We start from the raw sequence: 19,121 nt of genomic DNA, 5'->3' as shown, positions 1-19,121 counted from the left end.
TTTCAGAAGTAGGAAAAAAATTACTTCGAAGTTCATAAATTTTAAGTTATCTCTAAATCTAAGGTAAAGTTCCTAATATCCTGAATTAAATGAAGATTTTTAAAGATCATTTTACATAGTACACAGGCAGCCATGCTGCCTCAAAATTTGATCATCATCGATAAACTGAATTGAGCAAATGTATAAACAGAATCTCAGGCAGCCAACAAGAACAAAACATAAAAGTACAAATGGAACATTTACAAAAATAGCCGTGTGACAGATTACAAAAGGATTTTCAACAAATTTCGAAGAATATCAGATTAACCACATATTCTAACAATACAAACTTAGATTAAAAGTCAATAACATAAAGTTGGTGAGAAAAAACAAACATACAAGCCCAACACTAAAGATTATATTCTTAAAGAGCATATGGGTTATATGCCAATTATATCTCAGTAAAGCTGCAAAAAGAAAACAAATAACAACAGAAGAGAACATACAGAGAAGAAATCAACAGAATTCATGACATCTTTAGATCTGAATGACTAAAAAATGCACCCACGATCCAAAACATGTGATATGGAATAAAGGTAATAAGAAAGCAGAAGTTAGTAAAGATAAGAGTTGAAATAAATTAAAAAACAAACAAACAAACAAACAGCGGTAGAGATTATTACTACTTAAGTTGAACAGTTCTACTTATTTTATGCAAAGAGTTCTATATAATATGGGCCAATTATTACAATATAGGCAGTGAGTGAAGTGAAGGTTCTCAACTGTGTCTAACTCTTTGCGACCCCATGGACTACAGCCTACCAGGCTCCTCCATCCAAGGGATTTTCCAGGCAAGAGTACTGAACTAGGTTGCCACTTCCTTCTCCAGGGGATTTTCCCAACCCAGGGATAGAACCCGCATCTCCCACATTGTAGGCAGATGCTTTACCGTCTGAGCTACCAGGGAAGTCACAATATAGGCAAGCATCAAGAAATTACTTCAAACCCTACAGAGAACAAAAACTAATTTTTATAAGATGATTTATTTCCTCAGAATTTTAACATATCTACTTTTGGAAATAATAATAAGACAACAAAACAAATTCTTAAAAAATCACTGCTATGGTCTAAATGTTTGTATCCCTCCAAAGTCATATGTTGAAATCCTAATCTCTAAAGATAAAGGCCAGAATAGGGTCTTTAAAAGTGATTTGGCCATGAGCATGGAGCTTTCACAAATGGGATAGTGCTCTTATATTTGAGATCCACAGAGTTCCTTTGCCCCTTCTACCACGAGGGCATAGCAAGAGAGAACTGGCTCCCCACAGGAAGAGGGTCCTCTCCCAACCATGCTGGCACCCTAATCTTGGACTTCCAGCCTCCAGGGCTATGAGAAATACAATTCCATTGTTTATAAACTACCAGGTCTGGAGTATTTTATTCCAACAACCAGAACACACTAAGAAAATCACTAACTGGTAAAACAATTCACTGCATATTATACATAGATCAGGGTATTCTGATCAGTAAGAATAAAAATTTCCCATAACACCATGTTAACAGGTAAAAAACAACAGGGATATTATTAATTTAAAAAACTTCTTTACTTTGGCTATTAGAATTTACTTTTTGAATATACACCTTCTGAATCAAAATTTCTCACCATGAAAATTCTTAGTCTCTTCTAGCTGCTGTAATTCAGTTAGAAGAGCATAAAAATATCCCAAGGATGTAAAACCAGATGACATGTATCATGAATCTGCATAATTGTCAATTCTTAATAGAATTAAATTCAATAGTGCTATATTGTTTTCTGAAAACACAGATAATATTTCACCTCTGATTCCTTGAATACAGGAGAATAACAACTCTAGTGTTTTGAACATTCAAAATCTGGAGAAATACACAGCATTTTACTGACTGACTTCACTTTCACTTTTACTTTACTTAAGGAAGACCATTAAGTTGATGATTCCAAAATATATTCCATTTTAATAGATTAACATCTCTTTATGAAGGAAAATATGAGATATAAAAAGGAAATTGAATCAAAGTAGAAATTTCCCCCCAAAATCCAGCAGGGATTTTCCCCCCATTATGCAGAACAGATTTCAGAATATCAAAGAGTTATAAATGATTTAGAAAATATTTGTTTACAAAAGCTTAGAAATATTTTAAAGCAGGTGTGACATATGCAATACTTCAAAATTTGCTACAATGGATAACTATAAAAGACATTCTATACACTGATTTTGGATTCTAAGAATTTCAGAAATTTATGGACAATGAAAATGGCCACAAGTTTATAAATAGTGAATATCACAATTAAAAAGTACAATAAGTACTATCAATTACTTCAGAAAACTTAACATAACAAACTGTCATGTTACTATAAAATAAAATAAAAATAAAAATAAAATAAAAATTATCTATAAAATAAAGCTGCTAAGCTTGTTGATATATCTAAAGGAACTTTTAAAGTTCTTTGATCCTATTAAATTTTGAAAACTAAATTATCAGGGTATAATACTGACATGTAAGATTATAATTTGGAGAACAGGAGAGAACAAAAAGGTAGATCTGAAAAACTACTGCTAATACAAATTTTATAACTTGAACAAAATTTTCCTCTATGTATAAATCATTCAAACTTGCTTCAATTAAAAAGAACTATTTGAAATACATTAAAATAGTTAAGAAGTGATTAACCAACTATTTCTCAAGAAAAATTTCATGCAATCTAACATCTATTAGCCTTTCCGAAGTGCCACACTCTCAATATTTAACACCAAGTCCAGATACTGGACATTATGGGCTTCCCTGGTAGCTCAGTGGGAAACAATCTGCCTGTCAATGCAGAAGACGCAGGTGTGATCCCTGGATCAGAAGGATCCCCTCAAGGAGGAAATGGTAACCCATTCCAGTATTCTTGCCTGAAAATGTTCTAAAATTGGTGAACTTTGTAAACATAATAAAACTTATTGAATTATACACTTCAGGTGAGTAAACTGTAAGGTATGCAAAGTAATCACAGTAAAGATATTTTATTAAAACAATGATAAACAGGATACTTCCAAACCACTAAAAGCACGAACAGAGGACAAAAAAAATCACGTCAACAGAATAAGGTAAACAAGAGAGGGAAAGAGGTAAAAGAAAGCACAGAATAAGATGGTAGAAAATAAGTCCATATATAGCAAAGAATCAAAGAAAACAAATTTAATTCATTTATGAAAAATGAGACAATCAGTTCGTTTAGAAGAAGGGAGGGGAGAAGGGAAGTAGTGGGGAGAGGAAAAAGAAAATCAACTATATGTTGTTTATCAACAGAAATACCTAAATTAAACCACAAAGAAATCTTAAAAATGAAGACATGGGAAAAGATATCTGAGGTGTATATTTACCAAAAGAAATCAGGTGTATCACAGCCATAAAAGAAACATAGATATATAACATATCCATATATATAAAAAGTACATCCACCAAAAAGATACAGCACTCATGAATCTTTATGTACTTAAGACACAGTCTGACAATATGGAAAGGAAAAAAACTAGCAAGAAACACAGTGATAAATACTATAAATACTATAGAGGACTTCAACACACCTCTCTAAGATACCTACAGATGAATTAGATGAAATTAATATGAATATAGACTGAAACTTATAAGAATCATCAACCTTACCCTAATGTATGTAGGAAACTTGGTGCTGAATGGAAAATAATAATTCTTTTAAATGTAAAATAATATACATAAATCCACAAAGGACATAGTAATAAATTTTAAAAATCTGGAATCATATACAGATTCCCTGGAAACAGATATTAACAGAAGAGTCATTCATTTCAAAACAAAATAAATTTATCTACATAAAAATCTGAAAAAGCTTCCATAAAGTTCTAGGTTCAGGAGGAAAACAAAATGGGAAAAAATTACCTAGAAACAATATAATTTTTCTAAGTCTCCAACCAGTTTGTCATTTTCTACAAAATGTCAACAGAAATGTGATTTAAACAGCAGAATATAAAAATAAATAAGACTAGAAAGGTCTTAAAAATATTTATTGGGATTCTCCAGTGGTTAAAAATCTGCCTTCCACCCCTGGTCTGGGAACTAAGAGCCCACATGCCACAGGGCAACCAAGTCTCTGTGCCACAACTCAATACCCAGTGCAGCCAAAAGCACACACTAAGGGTAACGTGTAAACTTGGCTTATCATATACACATATATATGTATATGTATACTTATTATATACAATAAGTATATACAATAAGTATTATGTACTTATTATATAATAAATAAGAAAAATAAATGAACTTCTGTCATGGATTTAAAAGAGCAAAATGGTGAAAATTATGTACAATATCATATTTTTAAAAAACTCAAAAACAAAAAGCAAACCTAACATACTGCTTAGGAATATATATGCACTGTGGAACACATATATATGTGGTGTGTATGTGTGCATGTTAGTCACTTGGCCATGTCCGATTCTTTGTGATCCCAAGGAATGTAACCCACCAGGCTCTTCTGTCAAGAATACTGGAGTGGGTCAGCATTCCTTGCTCCAGGGGATCTTTCTGACCCAGGGATTGAACCTGGGTCTCTTGCATTGCAGGCAGATTCTTTACTGCCTGAGCCACCAGGGAAGCCCATATTATGTGGCAAAATCACTTTAAAAAAATTAAAATTGTAAACTTTAGGACAATTATTAACCCTGAGGGGATGAGCAAAGTGATAGGAATGTGAAGCAGCATCCAGTTAGCAGTAACATTTAGTTCTTTAGGGATAGTTTTGATATTTTCATTTTATTAATATGCTTCATAACTCATATATGTATTCAGTTCAGTTCAGTTCAGTCGCTCAGTCGTGTCCGACTTTCTGCGACCCCATGAACCACAGCACGCCAGGCCTCCCTGTCCATCACCAACTCCCAGAGTTCACTCAAACTCATGTCCACAGAGTCGGTGATGCCATCCAGCCATCTCATTCTCTGTCGTCCCCTTCTCCTCCCGCCCCCAACCCTTCCCAGCATCAGAGTCTTTTCCAGTGAGTCAACTCGTCTCATGAGGTGGCCAAAGTATTGGAGTTTCAGCTTTAGCGTCAGTCCTTCCAAAGAACACCCAGGATTGATCTCCCTTAGAATGGACTGGTTGGATCTCCTTGCAGTACAAGGGACTCTCAAGAGTCTTCTCCAACACCACAGTATTACACATGATCTTTTTTAGTGCTGAAGGTATCAGTTCAGTTCAGTCGCTCAGTCGTGTCCGACTCTCCGCGACCCCATGAATCACAGCACGCCAGGCCTCCCTGTCCATCACCAACTCCCGGAGATCGTATTTTATTTGTTTACTTTTAAATATTAATTAATTTGGCTGCACCAGGTCTTAGTTGCAGCATGCAGGATCTTCAATCTTCATTGTGGCATGTGGGATCTTTAGTTGGACATGAAAACTCTTAGTTGCAGAGTGGGATCTAGTTCCCCGACCAAGGATGGAATCTGGGTCCTCAGCATTGGGGGTGTGCAGTCTTAGCCAATGGACCACCAGGGAAGTCCGCATGTGACCTTATGTAAGTATGAAATATGTATGTCTTGTTAATGTTTTTGTTAACATCAGGAGAATGGGGATAGAGGATTAAGATAAGAAAACAATAGCAAAAATATTAATCCCTACAATGTGCCAGAAATATCAGAAATCTAAGAATAAAGCAGAAAACATTACAGAAAAAATTCTTGCCTTCATGGCATTTATAATGAGAGAACATTACACATCTAAAGATGGATAATAAATATAGCCTGAAACTCCAAAATTTGTATGTATTTAAAGCCCTTATTTAGCAAGGAGATCCAACCAGTCCATTCTAAAGGAGATCAGTCCTGGGTGTTCATTGGAAGGACTGATGCTAAAGCTGAAACTGCAATACTTTGGCCACCTCATGTGACGAGTTGACTCACTGGAAAAGACTCTGATGCTGGGAAGGGTTAGGGGCAGGAGGAGAAGGGGACGACAGAGAATGAGATGGCTGGTTGGCATCACTGACTTGATGGACATGAGTTTGAGTGAACTCCAGGAGTTGGTGATAGACATGGAGGCCTGGCGTTCTGTGATTAATGGGGTCGCAAAGAGTCGGACACGACTGAGCGACTGAACTGAACTGAAAGCCCTGACTGCCCTGCTACATGAATATTTATATATTCAATGGCCTAATAAAATTCACCAGTTAGATATCTCAAGGCACCTGAAACATTTTATAAAAGATCAAATGTATACTATTCCAGTGTTTATTATCAACAAAGGCTGTCATGATTCACCAGAATTTGTGGCAGAACTTTAGCCTTTGTCTCCCCTCACTGCTAAGCATGGTGCAATTGGAAGAAAACTTTCAACTCCAAACTTCTCCCCCATAAGGGAGTTAAAGCAAGACTGAAACATATGTCTAATGCGCAGACTTTTAGGGGGCGTTGCCCAGGGGACTGGTTTCTGTCTTGCCTAAATCTATGCACTGTCAGGTTGGGGGTCGCTAAGTACAAAGACAATGGTTTAGAATAACCTGCACTCACTTACCATACTCTCTTCCCCTGGTTCAGTGCTTGACTACTGTGATAAAATCCCCAGCTCCCAGTTTCTCTTTGAGAAGTTACTGAACCATATGTCCAATGTGCAAGCAGAGAGCTGCCTGAGGGACTGGACTGGTTTCTGGGTCACATATCTCAGAGTACTGACAAGATCTAACACACTCTAGATGCCAAAGGGCCACAGAGAACAAAAGAGAGCTGAGTAGCTTGCTGCCATACTAGAGGACTAGCAGAAAGAGGCCAATACAGCTTGCTGGCCTCTACCCTAGATGAGAGAAGAGACGAGTGGAGGATATACAACATTTCAAATTTTGTTGGGGGCTAGTTTGGAGGGACTACTTTCTGTCTTGCTCAACTCAGAGAGCTGATGTGACCTGGCATCTCTAAAGGCCTGTGGAGAACAAAAGAGAGCTGGGTGGTTTGCAGCAGCTTCAGAGAATCTGTAGTATCACAGATAAAAAGAAAAAACATCAGAGGGAACAAAAAAAATTACGAGTTCTTGAAAAAAAAAAAAAAACTGAAAAATTCTTCTAATCAGGAATCTACACACACAAGTTAAGAGAAGGAACATCCACAGAAAAGGTTAGAGAGGCCTCCAGAATCTACAACTGAGTGAACTGGTGAAGATCTTTCCCTGTATAGAACCAGCCCATAAAAGACGGGGAGAGGTGGCTGTTGTTTTAAATGGGTAGATACAAACCCAAAGTCACATGGAACATGAAGAAACAGAAGGAAATGACCCAATCAAAGGAACAAAATAAATTCCAGAAAATCAACCATAAAGAATGGAGGTATATGAACTACCTGATGAAGAATTTAAAGTAACCATCATAAAGATGCTTAACAAGCGTAGGGAAATGATACACGAATAAAATGAGAATTTCAAAAAAAGAACCAAAATATAAAACAGAGAAAAACAGAAATTTTGGAGCTGAAGAATACAGTAACTGACATAAAAAGTTCACCAGAGGGATTCAACAGCAGACACAGTCAATCAGAATAAAGAATCAGTGAACTACAACACAGTTCATTTAAATGATCTAGTCGACAAATATAAAGAAAAGAGAATGAAATAGAGTCAAGAAAGCCTGGGGGATTTACAAGCCACCCTCAAATAGACAAATATACACAGAAGGCAGAAAAAAAAAAAAAACGAAGTGAGAGAAAGGTACAAAGTTTACTTAAAGGATAAGTGGCCAGAAACTTCTCATATCTGGTAGGGGAGAATGGATATCCAGGTTCGAGACGCCAACAGACACCAAAAAGCGTGAATCCAAAGAAGGTTACACTGAGACATATTATAAACAAATTGTCAAAAAATCAAAGACAGACAGAATTTTGAAAGTAGCAAGAGCAAAACAAGAAGGGAATGGGATAATATATTCAAAGTGCTGAAAGAAAAAATTGGCCCTACAAAATGCAGAATGGGAAGAGGAGGAGGATAAGAGGAAGAGGATAAGAGGAGGTGAGGGGGAGGGGGAGGAGGAGAGATAAACTTTCCCAGAATTACAAAAGGTGGGGGAGTTCATCACCATGAGATTCCATACAAGAAATACTAGGGAGAGTCCTTCAGTTGAAATAAAAAAGATGCTGGAAAATAAAACAAAGCCATAAAAATTGGGCTTTAAGTAAAAAATTGTTAGAGACAAAGAATATTACATATTGAAAAAGCATCAATACATGAAGATATAATTATAAACATACAAATATGTAAGAACAGCACCCCAAAACACATAAGACAAAAAATTAACAGAACAGAGAGAAACAAATAGTTCTACTATAATAGTAACAAACTTCAATATTCCAATGTCAATAATAAACAAAACAACCAGATAGAAATTCAACAAGGAAAAGAGAACTTGAAAAATACCATAAACTAATTAGAGCTAACAGACATATACAGAACACTTCATCTAACAAAGCAAAATACACATTTGTCTCAGTTGTGTGTAAAACATCCTCTAGGATAGATCACAGGTTAGGCCATAATACAAAGCAAATTTTAAAAGGATTCAAAGGTTTTTATGACTACAATGAGTTGGAAATAAAAATCAATAACAGAAAGCTGAAAAATTCACACAAAAATGAAAATTAACACACTTTTAAAAAATTAAAGTACAGTTGATTTACAATATTATGTTGTTTTCTTGTGTAGAGAATAGGGATTCAATATTTTTGCAGATTATATTCCATTATGAGTTATTACAAGATAATTGCTATAATTCCCTGTGCTATACAATATAAACAACACACTTTTAAACAATCATTGGATAAAATCAGAAATTACAAGGAAAATTAGAAAATACCTTTGGACATATCAAAACAAAAATACAACTATATTATAACTTACAAGACACAGTGAAACTGTGCTGTGAAAGACATTTTAGCTGTAAATGCTAACTTTAAAAAGACTCAAATTAATACCCAACTGCATTTTATAGTAGAGTAAATTAACCCAAAAAATAAAAGAAAAAATTAAGATTAGAGCAGAAATAAAAGAAATAGAGAACAGAAAAAAAATAGAGGAATGACAGTTGGTTCTTTGAAGATCAACAAAATTGACAAATCTTTAGCTAGACTAAGAAAAAAAAAAAAAAAGACAACTCAAATTACTCAAACCACACAAGAAAATGGAGACATTACCACCAACTTTATAGAAATAAAAAGGATCATAATACTATGAACAATTATATGCTACCAAATTGAATAATAATCAGGACATAATGGACAAATTCCTATAAATATACAATCTCAAAAAACTGAATCATTAATAAAAAATCTGAGTTGACTTATAACAAGTAAGGAGACTGAATCAATAGTAAGGAGATTGAATCAATAATCTAAAACCTTCCAACAAAGAAAATCCCTAGATCAGGTGGTTTCACTGATGAATTCCATCAAATATTAAAGAATTAATATCAATCCTTCTCACACTCTTCCAAGAGAATGAAAAAGAACATTTCCTGACCCAATCTAGAGGCCAGCCTCACCCTGATATAAAAGGTAAACAAAGACACTATAGGCAAAAAATAGACTATAGACCAATATTCTTTACAAGTATCAATGCAAAAACTTCAACCTATACTAGCAGACAAAGTTCAGCAACATACCAAAAGAATTATACCTTATGATATATTTTACATCATGTAAAATCACAATGTAAAATGATCATCATTTTTTTTCATTCTATTAATGTGTATTATATTAATTGATTGTCACATGTTGAACAACGCTTGCATTCCAGGAGTAAATCCCAATTTGTCGTGGATGTTAGACTGGAGATAATAGGAAAAAGAAGGCTCATAGATACCCCCAGAGTACCTGATTAGTCCAAATATAAATTGCAGTACCTTTCACTCATAAAAGCAACATTGGAAAAGGGCCAAGACTGGGAGGAAAGATTACAAATAGATGCTCAGATTGACATATTGAGGAAGCAATGTGTGATGCTGTGATTTATAAAAGAAATATAAATACATATATATTTGGATTTGTCCCTGTTCTTGGCATAGAGCTTCTAAAACCCTTGGAATTTCCTGAGCAATAAGAACTATTAGGGGCATCTCTGGTTCTCAGTTTCTGAAATAGCTCCAGAGTCATACATAAAGTTTAGAAGATTTATTCATAGCAAGTCCCTTCAACCATACGTGACGTTTGGACAGTCCCCAGGTAACCTAAGGACAATGGCTGGTTGCCAACAGAACTGCGATATTGTCATTTACAAGAAACATACACATTTGGTCACTCATTGAGAATGATAAAGATGTCTTGTGTTATGTTAATGAGGTTACCTTTGAAAAGTAGCTCAGGATGGGGTTAGTTGTCTAAGGAGTCCATCACTTCAGTCCCACTCCCTCTGTTGTTGGGACCTTGTACTGTGTATTGTTCCATCTGGCTATTGACTGATATACTTTAATATCTTTTTATAATAAATTGGCAATCCAGTGAGTAAATGGGTTTTCCTGAATTCTGTGGGCTGCTCTAGCAAATTAATTAACCCCAAAGAGTGGGTAGTGGGAACCTCTGATTTACAGTCAGTCTGCCAAAAGTATAAGTAACAACTTGGCTGTGCAACTAGTGCAGGAAGTGGAGGGTGGTCTTGTGGTTCAGAGCCCTTTATCTGTGGAGTCTGATTCTATCTCTGGGTGTACAATGTCAGAACTGAATTGATTTCTTGGACACCCTGCTGGCATCCAAGAAATGATTGCTGGTGTAGGGAAGCTTACACACACACACACATATGCATACACACTCTCACACATACATAGACATGCTACACAGATTGGAATAGTCAGGAATCCTTTTGAGGAACCAGCTATATGAAAATTCCAACCCCACTTCCAACCTCCAGAGAGGGGAAAGGGGCTACAAGCTGAGTTAACTGCTAGTGCCTGATGATTTAGCCAACACTGCTGGGTAACGAAGCCTGCATAAAAAACAAAAAGAATGAAGCTCAGAGAGCTTCTGGGTTGGTGAATGTATTCACATACCAGAGGGTAGATACCTCAGTTCCATGGAGACAGAAGCTCCCATGGTCACAACTCTTCTAGACCTCACCCTATATACTTCAATTGGCTAGTCAAATGTATCTTTTAAAATATCCTTTATAATAAGCTGGTAGACTATGCCAAAGCCTTTGACTGTGTGGATCACAATAAACTGTGGAAAATTCTGAAAGAGATGGGAATACCAGACCACCTGACCTGCCTCTTTAGAAACCTGTATGCAGGTCAGGAAGCAACAGTTAGAACAGGACATGCAACTACAGGCTGGTTCCAAATAGGGAAAGGAGAATGTCAAGGCTGTATATTGTCACCCTGCTTATTTAACTTAGATGCAGAGTACATCATAAGAAATGCTGGGCTGGATGAAGCAAGCTGGAATCAAGATTGCTGGGAGAAATATCAAAAACCTCAGATATGTGGATGACACCACCCTTATGGAAGAAAGTGAGGAAGAACTAAAGAGCCTCTTGATGAAAGTGAAAGAGGAGAGTGAAAAAGCTGGCTTAAAGCTCAACATTCAGAAAACTAAGATCATGGCATCTGGTCCCATCACTTCATGCCAAATAGATAGGGAAACAGTGGCTGATTTTATTTTTTGGGGCTCCAAAATCACTGCAGATGATGGTGACTGCAGCCATGAAATTAAAAGACTTTTACTCCTTGGAAGAAAAGCTATGATGAACCTAGACAGCATATTAAAAAGTATAGACATTACTTTGCCAACAAAGGTCCGTCTAGTCAAGGCTATGGTTTTTCCAGTAGTCATGTATGATGTGAGAGTTGGGCTATAAAGAAAGCTGAGCGCCGAAGAATTGATGCTTTTGAACTGCGGTGTTGGAGAAGACTCTTGAGAGTCCCTTGGACTGCAAGGAGATCCAACCAGTCCATTCTAAAGGAGATCAGTCCTGAGTATTCATGGGAAGGACTGATGTTGAAGCTGAAACTCCAATACTTTGGCCACCTGATGCAAAGCCCTGACTCATTAGAAAAGATTCTGATGCTGGGAAAGACAGAGGCGGGAAAAGAAGGGGATGACAGAGGATGAGATGGTTGGATGGCATCACCAACTCAATGGACATGAGTTTGGGTAAACTCTGGGAGTTGGTGATGGACAGGGTGGCCTGGTGTGCTGCAGTCCAGGAGGTCGCAAAAAGTCAGACACAACTGAGAGACTGAACTGAACTGGACTGAAATGTAAGTCAATGTTTCTCTGAGTTCTGTGAACCACTCTAGTGAATTGATTAAACTTGAGAAGGAAGCTGTGGGAACCTTCAATTTATAGTCTGTCAGTCAGACACACAGGTAACCTGGACATGAGATTGCTATCTGAAGTGGGAACAGTCTTGTGGGATGGAGCCCTTAATCTCTGGTATCTGATGCTCTGTTCTGGACAGATACTGTTATAACTGAGTTAAGCCGTAAAACTCTCAGCTGGCGTCAAACAATTGTTTAACGCATTGAAACCCATATATCAGGTGTCAGAAGTGAAGCTGTGTTGTAGTAGATTATTAATCATAGAGGAGATACAGAAGAGGTGTTTTTTCTCTTGAGTATGGTACTTATAGAAAAGTCAGAACTGAATTATAAACTGGGAAACCAAGACAAACAGACGTAATGAGAAGAATGAATACAGATGAGACTGATCAGCAGCAGAGTCCAAATAAAGAAAAGAGCGCAGCAAGACAACCTTACTCCTCTCTATCACACTGCACTTCCAATCCATCAGCAATTCCTACCACCACTGCTTTCAAATATTGTCTAGACTCCAAACACTGCTACTGTAGTGGTCCACGTCACTACCATCTCTCACATGAGTTATCAGCGCTGACTTTTATACAGTCACCATGCTTCTCTACAGTCTGCTTCCATACAGCAGCCAGCACAATCCTTTTAAAATTAAGTCTAAAGCCTCCAATGGCTTCTTATCGTATCAGAATAAAATCCAATCCCTACTGTTGCTTGATTTTACCACAGCTATTCTCTGACCTGAGATTCTGTTACACCTATCACCTCTCCCCTACTCTGCTTCAACCCGGGTAGTCTTCCTGTTGATCAAACGAAGCAAAGAATCTGCCTGCAATGCAGGAGACCTGGGTTCGATTCCTGGGTTAGGAAGATCCCCTGGAGAAGGAAACAGCAACCCGTTCCAGTATTTTTCCTGGAAAATTTCATGGACAGAGGAGACTGGCAGGCTAGTGGGGTCGCAAATAGTTGGACATGACTGAGCGATGAACACACACACACACACACACACAACTTCTTCCACAAGGTTCCTTCTGTCTGAATATTCTTCCCCTATATCAGAATAGCTTGCTTCTCCACTTCTTTTAGGTCTTGACTCAAAGTCACCTTCTCTGACAGGCCTTCCAGACCCATCCAACTAAAATTCTAAAGTACCTCCATCCACTCCCCTAGGAGTTCCATTTCCCTCTTCTTTGCATTATTTTTCTACACAGAGCTTACCATTATCTGTCTGTACTAGTTCACTCAGTGAAAGTGAACTGTTAGTCACTCAGTTGTGTCCAACTCTTTGAAACCCCATGGACTGTAGCCCGCCAGGCTCCTCTGTCCATGGAATTCTCCAGACAAGAATATTCGTGTGGGCATCCCTTCTTCAGGGGATCTTCCCAATCGAGGGATCAAACCTGGGTCTGCCTCACTGCAGGCAGATTCTTCACCATCTGAGCCACCAGGGAAGCCCTTAGTCTACCCAGGCTACCATTAAAACAAACAAACAAACAACAAATGCCAGTCATTTCATAATAAATATACATATCAAAGCATCATACTGTATATCTTAAACTTCTATATATATTCACTAATACTTCAATAAAGCTGGAGAAAATATACCACAGATGGGGTAACTTAAATAGAAATTTATTTTTTTACAGTTCTTGACACTGGGAGGTTGAAGATCAAGGTGCTGGCTGATTCATTTCCTGGTGAGATTCTCTTCCAGGCTTGCAGATGGCCACCTTACTGAATCCTCACACACTTTTTTCTCTTTGCTCATGCTGTGGGGGAGACAGCAATATTTCCAGTATCTCTTCTAGTACAGACACTAATGCTATCAGATCAGGGTCTCACCCTTATGATTGCATTTAACCTTAATTACTTCCTGTGAGTCTTCATTTCTAAAAACAGCCACACTGAGGGGTCAGGGTTTCAACATATGAGTTTGAACACAGGGAAGGTATAAACATTTGGTCCATGGCATCATCTAATACATAAGAATCTTTCTATATATCTGGCTTATTTTCTATTACCCCTGGAATGATTTTTGTTTGTCTTGCTCCCTGCTAACTGTCCAGTACCTAGAAAGTGGGTAATACATATTTGTTGAATGAATTTAACAAATGAATAAAAAAGGAAGGTTCAAAAAAATGGAAGATCAGAGAAGGTAGTAAAGGAGGAGGAAAAAAAACTCCTTATAAAGTCAGGCACCAAAGTCCTTGATAAGAGTATTCATGTGATCTGTAACATATCAATAAAGATGAAGCAGAAAGGATGACATGATTAAAAGACATGAACCCAGAGACTAGAACTTTCTGTTAGTGAGTTTCTCTTTTTCCTTTCCTTTCTTTTTTCCCTTCCTTCCAAAAAAAGATAAAGAGGTTATGGTTTAGAAAGAGCAATGGAAAGTAAATAGGATACCAATCCTGAGCTACTACAAAGGAAAAAGCAATCACAATGTGAAAGGACTGACAAGAAAATGACATGTCCTCTATGTATATCCAGATTGTAGTTCAGGTAAGGAGGTACCGGGAACACTGTAAAAAAGGGATCAGGGGATTTGGTGACTATGAGACAATATTTCCACAGAACACAATGTGTTTATTGTAACCTCTTCCATGAAGATTCTTTTTTATTTTCTTAAGTATTTTAAAAGCCTTCTTTTCAGGATTATACAGGGGCTATATGCAAATCTAGAGTGTAGCTCTACAGCAAAAAAACATACTGATTACTTGGAGAAAATGGTCTGTGGCAAAATTTTGGTTTTAAAAAAAAAAATAGGTCTATAGTTTTTCCATTCTCATTACAGGTGACACTCAAATAGCCATCTATACATCTTAATTACTTGCCCCTTGCCAGAAAATTCATACAAAACTATATACCCACTATCCTCAACTTTTAAAATTTTCTTAAGTATCCCAACAAAACACCTAAAAATCAAGAAACCTGGAGTAAAGTACATCTTTCAGGTTTTGACATAAATATGTAAAAAATGTGAAGAATCTGTTACAAAATAGTTTACTTAGCTCATAAAGAGCAAATGCTATTCACATACAGAGTCTAGTCTATGTACAGTGATACAGATGATTTAATCTACTCATTGACATTCACATCACTTAGATTTGATAAGTTCAGAAAAAACATTTTTGTGTAGGACCTCACAAATTAAAAGACATTTTTGAATGTTTATGCCTTATCTGGATATTGTCATTAAACCGGTATCTCACTAGGGAGGCAGTAAGTTAGAATGCAACCTAGTGGGGAAATCCTGCATTTGCTCAATGTCTATAGCTTTTACACAGTTCCAGATGTTCAGTACATTAATAATGCACTAACTCAAAGCCTCTTTTTGAAACTTTAGAAAGTGTAAATTGCATTAAGACCTCCTTGCCCTCATTAATGGTATTGTTACAATCCTGGTCCTCTGGAAAATGTTTTTTGGCATGTGTTTAACTTTATAATATTGCCATTTACTCACTTTAATAGCCAGTACTCAAGTCTTAATGCTTTTAATAGGCCTGCCTAAACAGGCTACCATCTTTTGTAATCTTTTTCACATAATTTATTTCTTAGGTAAAACCTGACATATCTTTCCATCTGAAGATGATCTGTCACATTCATTTCACAGGGTACTAATATTTAAGAAATACTACTTTCTTTGGTTCAGTTGATACGTACTGATAGTTGGCATATGTTAGGAATAATATACACTTCCTTGAAAATAGAAATAAAAATGAGAAATTAGTAGTAGTATATTTTTATAACATTTTAAATTAAAGGAAAAAAGGGTATATCCTTAATTCTTACTGCATCCAAATATAAAATATGAGAAAGCCAAAAATATTCATTTCTATTGAAACAACTTCCTATACTCTAGCTATTTAGTGTTATCTCAAGAGGCTGGGTTATAGTTCAGGATCAAACTATCAATGAATATGCATGTAGTCAGTAACATATTAGGAAGAATAATAGGGAGGAATACTGTCCTGAAGTGAAAGGAACATTGCTTATAGTTGTTGGCTATCTATATGGAAATGAAAGGTCCTATAGTCTCAGACAAGGAGTAATCTTTCTCATGAATTTATTAAAAGAATGAAGACTATGAAAATGTCAGAGCTGCAGTAATTACTAAAACTAATATACTTATTTATAGCCATTTATTGATATATTTTAATAAAAATCCACAATACTTACAGTGAAACATTTTTCAAAGAAAACAATTTGAGAAATAATATACATTTCTTCACCTACTTTGCTGAAATCTCTTGAAAAGAAAATAATAAGAACTCAATTGATATTTAAGCACAAAACAAATTTTTAACTCTTTAAAATACAAATTTCAAATTTCTGTATATTGATCAACATAATTGGTTCATTAATGTCTGAAGTTGATGAAAGTGAAAGAGGAGGGTGAAAAGGTTGGCTTGAAGCTCAACTTTCAGAAAACAAAGATCATGGCATCTGGTCCCCTCACTGCATGGGAAAAGATGGAAAAACAGTGGAAACAGTGTCAGATTTTATTTTTGGGGGCTCCAAAATCACTGCAGATGCTGATTGCAGCCATGAAATTAAAAGACGCTTACTCCTTGGAAGGAAAGTTATGACCCACCTTGATAGTATATTAAAAAGCAGAGACATTACTTTGCCAACAAAGGTCCATCTAGTCAAGGCTATGGTTTTTCCCGTGGTCATGTATGGATGTGAGAGTTGGACTGTGAAGAAAGCTGATCGCCGAAGAATTGATGCTTTTGAACTGTGGTGTTGGAGAAGACTCTTGAGAGTCCCTTGTACTGCAAGGAGATCCAACCAGTCCATTCTAAAGGAGATCAATCCTGAGTGTTCATTGGAAGGACTGATGCTAAAGCTGAAACTGCAATGCTTTGGCCACCTCATGCGACGAGTTGACTCACTGGAAAAGACTCTGATGCTGGGAAAGGTTGGGGGCTGGAGGAGAAGGGGATGACAGAGAGTGAGATGGCTGGCTGGCATCACTGACTCTGTGGACATGAGTTTGAGTGAACTCCAGGAGTTGGTGATGGACAGGGAGGCCTGGAGTGCTGTGATTCATGGGGTCGCGGAGAGTCGGACACGACTGAGCGACTGAACTGAACTGAACTGAACTGAACTGAATGTCTGAAGTAACCATTTGGTTAAAAAGTATGTATTTAACCAATTTTGCTACTTTAGAGTCAAGAAGTATTGGCTTAGTAAATGCTGGCTGAAACCAGAATGAATAAATTTACTTATACGTTTCATTTCTTACCTGAGTAGACTGATTATAGTTTTAAAAAAGTGTGTGTGGGAGGCTCATTTTCTATCCCTCTGTTAAAAGACAAATAATTAAAGTAAACTGAACAAGGTCAGTGCATCTGCACTATTAGAATCTAAGGTATAATCTAGACTGAGAAAAGAAAATTAATAAGAAGCAACCCCTGCAATGTCTCCTAAAAGCTACTACTTTCAACCTGGCTACTACTGCCAACCTGAATCTCCTATAAAGTTGTTACTATAAAACTTGAATGTGAAATGCTTTGGGAAATACATCACTTCACAGTCTGGTGGAGAAGACCTAAATGAAAAATGCATAAAATACAATGCGGTAAGTGCTATTATAGATGTATATGGCTAGCCAGAGGAAAGAGTGACTAACTTTGCCTCAGGGTTAAGGATGGCTTAATAGAGTAAACCTTTGAGCTGGATGGAGAGTATAAAATTTCTCGATAATAGAAGAGTCAGAAAGTGGATTTCAAGCAGACACAACACCATGAACACTACTGCTGCATAACAAATTATCCGCAAATCCGGTGACTTAAGACTCACGTTTTCAAATAATTTTAAAAATTGTGGTAAAATACACGTAACATAAAATTTACCATCTTAATCATTTTTAAGTGTATAGGTCATAGTGTTAAGTATATTCACATTATTGTACAACCAATCTCCAAAACTCTATTCATCTTGAAAAACTGAAACTATATCCATTAAACAGCTCACTCCCTTCTTCCCCCAGCCCTTGATAACTTCCCTTCTACTTTCTGTCTCTATGAATTTGACTACTCTAGATTTCTCACACAAATGGAATCATACATTGCTTGTTTTTTTCTGACTGGCTAATTTCACTTAGCATAATAACCTCCAGGTTCATCCAGGCTGCAGCATAAAAACAATACCCATTTTATTATCTCAGTTTCTGGAAGTCTGAAGTCCAGGCATAACAAAACAGACTAGATTCTCTGTTCAGGGTCTAAAATGGGTAAATTGTTTCCCAGGGCTGCAGTTGTCACCTGGGACTTCGGGTTCTCTTCCAAGGTCACTGGTTATTGACAAAACTTACTTCCTATTAGCTGTAGGACAATTACTCCCATTTTTCTGCTAGTCATTAGTCAGGACTGCTCTCATTTCAGAGGCTAACTGCAATTCCTTGCTACATGCCCCACCCTCCCACCAGTCAGTTTAACACAGATGCAGCTTTCTTTCAGTCTAGCCAGAAATCATATACCTCTGATTTTCTCTTCTGCAACCAGCTTCAGAAAAGTCTCTGCTTTTAAAGGGTTCAAGTGATTATGTAAAGCTGAGTGCCAAAGAATTGATGCTTTTGAACTATGGTGTTGGAGAAGACTCTTGAGATCAACCCTGAAGGAAATCAGTCCTGAATATTCATTGGAAGAACTGATGCTAAAGATTGAAGGTGGGAAGAAAAGCGGATGACAGAGGACGAGATGGTTGGATGGCATCACCAACTCGATGGACCTGAGTTTGAATAAGCTTCAGAAGTTGGTGATGGACCGGGAAGCCTGGTGTGCTGCAGTCCATGGGGTCGCAA

General features: G+C 36.9%; 1 protein-coding gene across 1 annotated transcript in view; it reads right to left on the bottom strand.

The window, feature by feature from the left end:
* BRIP1 (BRCA1 interacting DNA helicase 1) overlaps positions 1 to 19,121 on the bottom strand; it is a 211,222-nt gene that overhangs the window by 55,728 nt on the left and 136,373 nt on the right. The gene's annotated exons all lie outside the window — the stretch shown is intronic.

The sequence above is a fragment of the Moschus berezovskii genome, chromosome 20 (genome assembly GCF_049115385.1).
Source record: "Moschus berezovskii isolate FMDL1 chromosome 20, NW_MosBer_1.0, whole genome shotgun sequence".
Classification (NCBI taxonomy): Eukaryota; Metazoa; Chordata; class Mammalia; order Artiodactyla; family Moschidae; genus Moschus; species Moschus berezovskii.
This window is presented reverse-complemented; position numbering and strand designations above follow the sequence as displayed.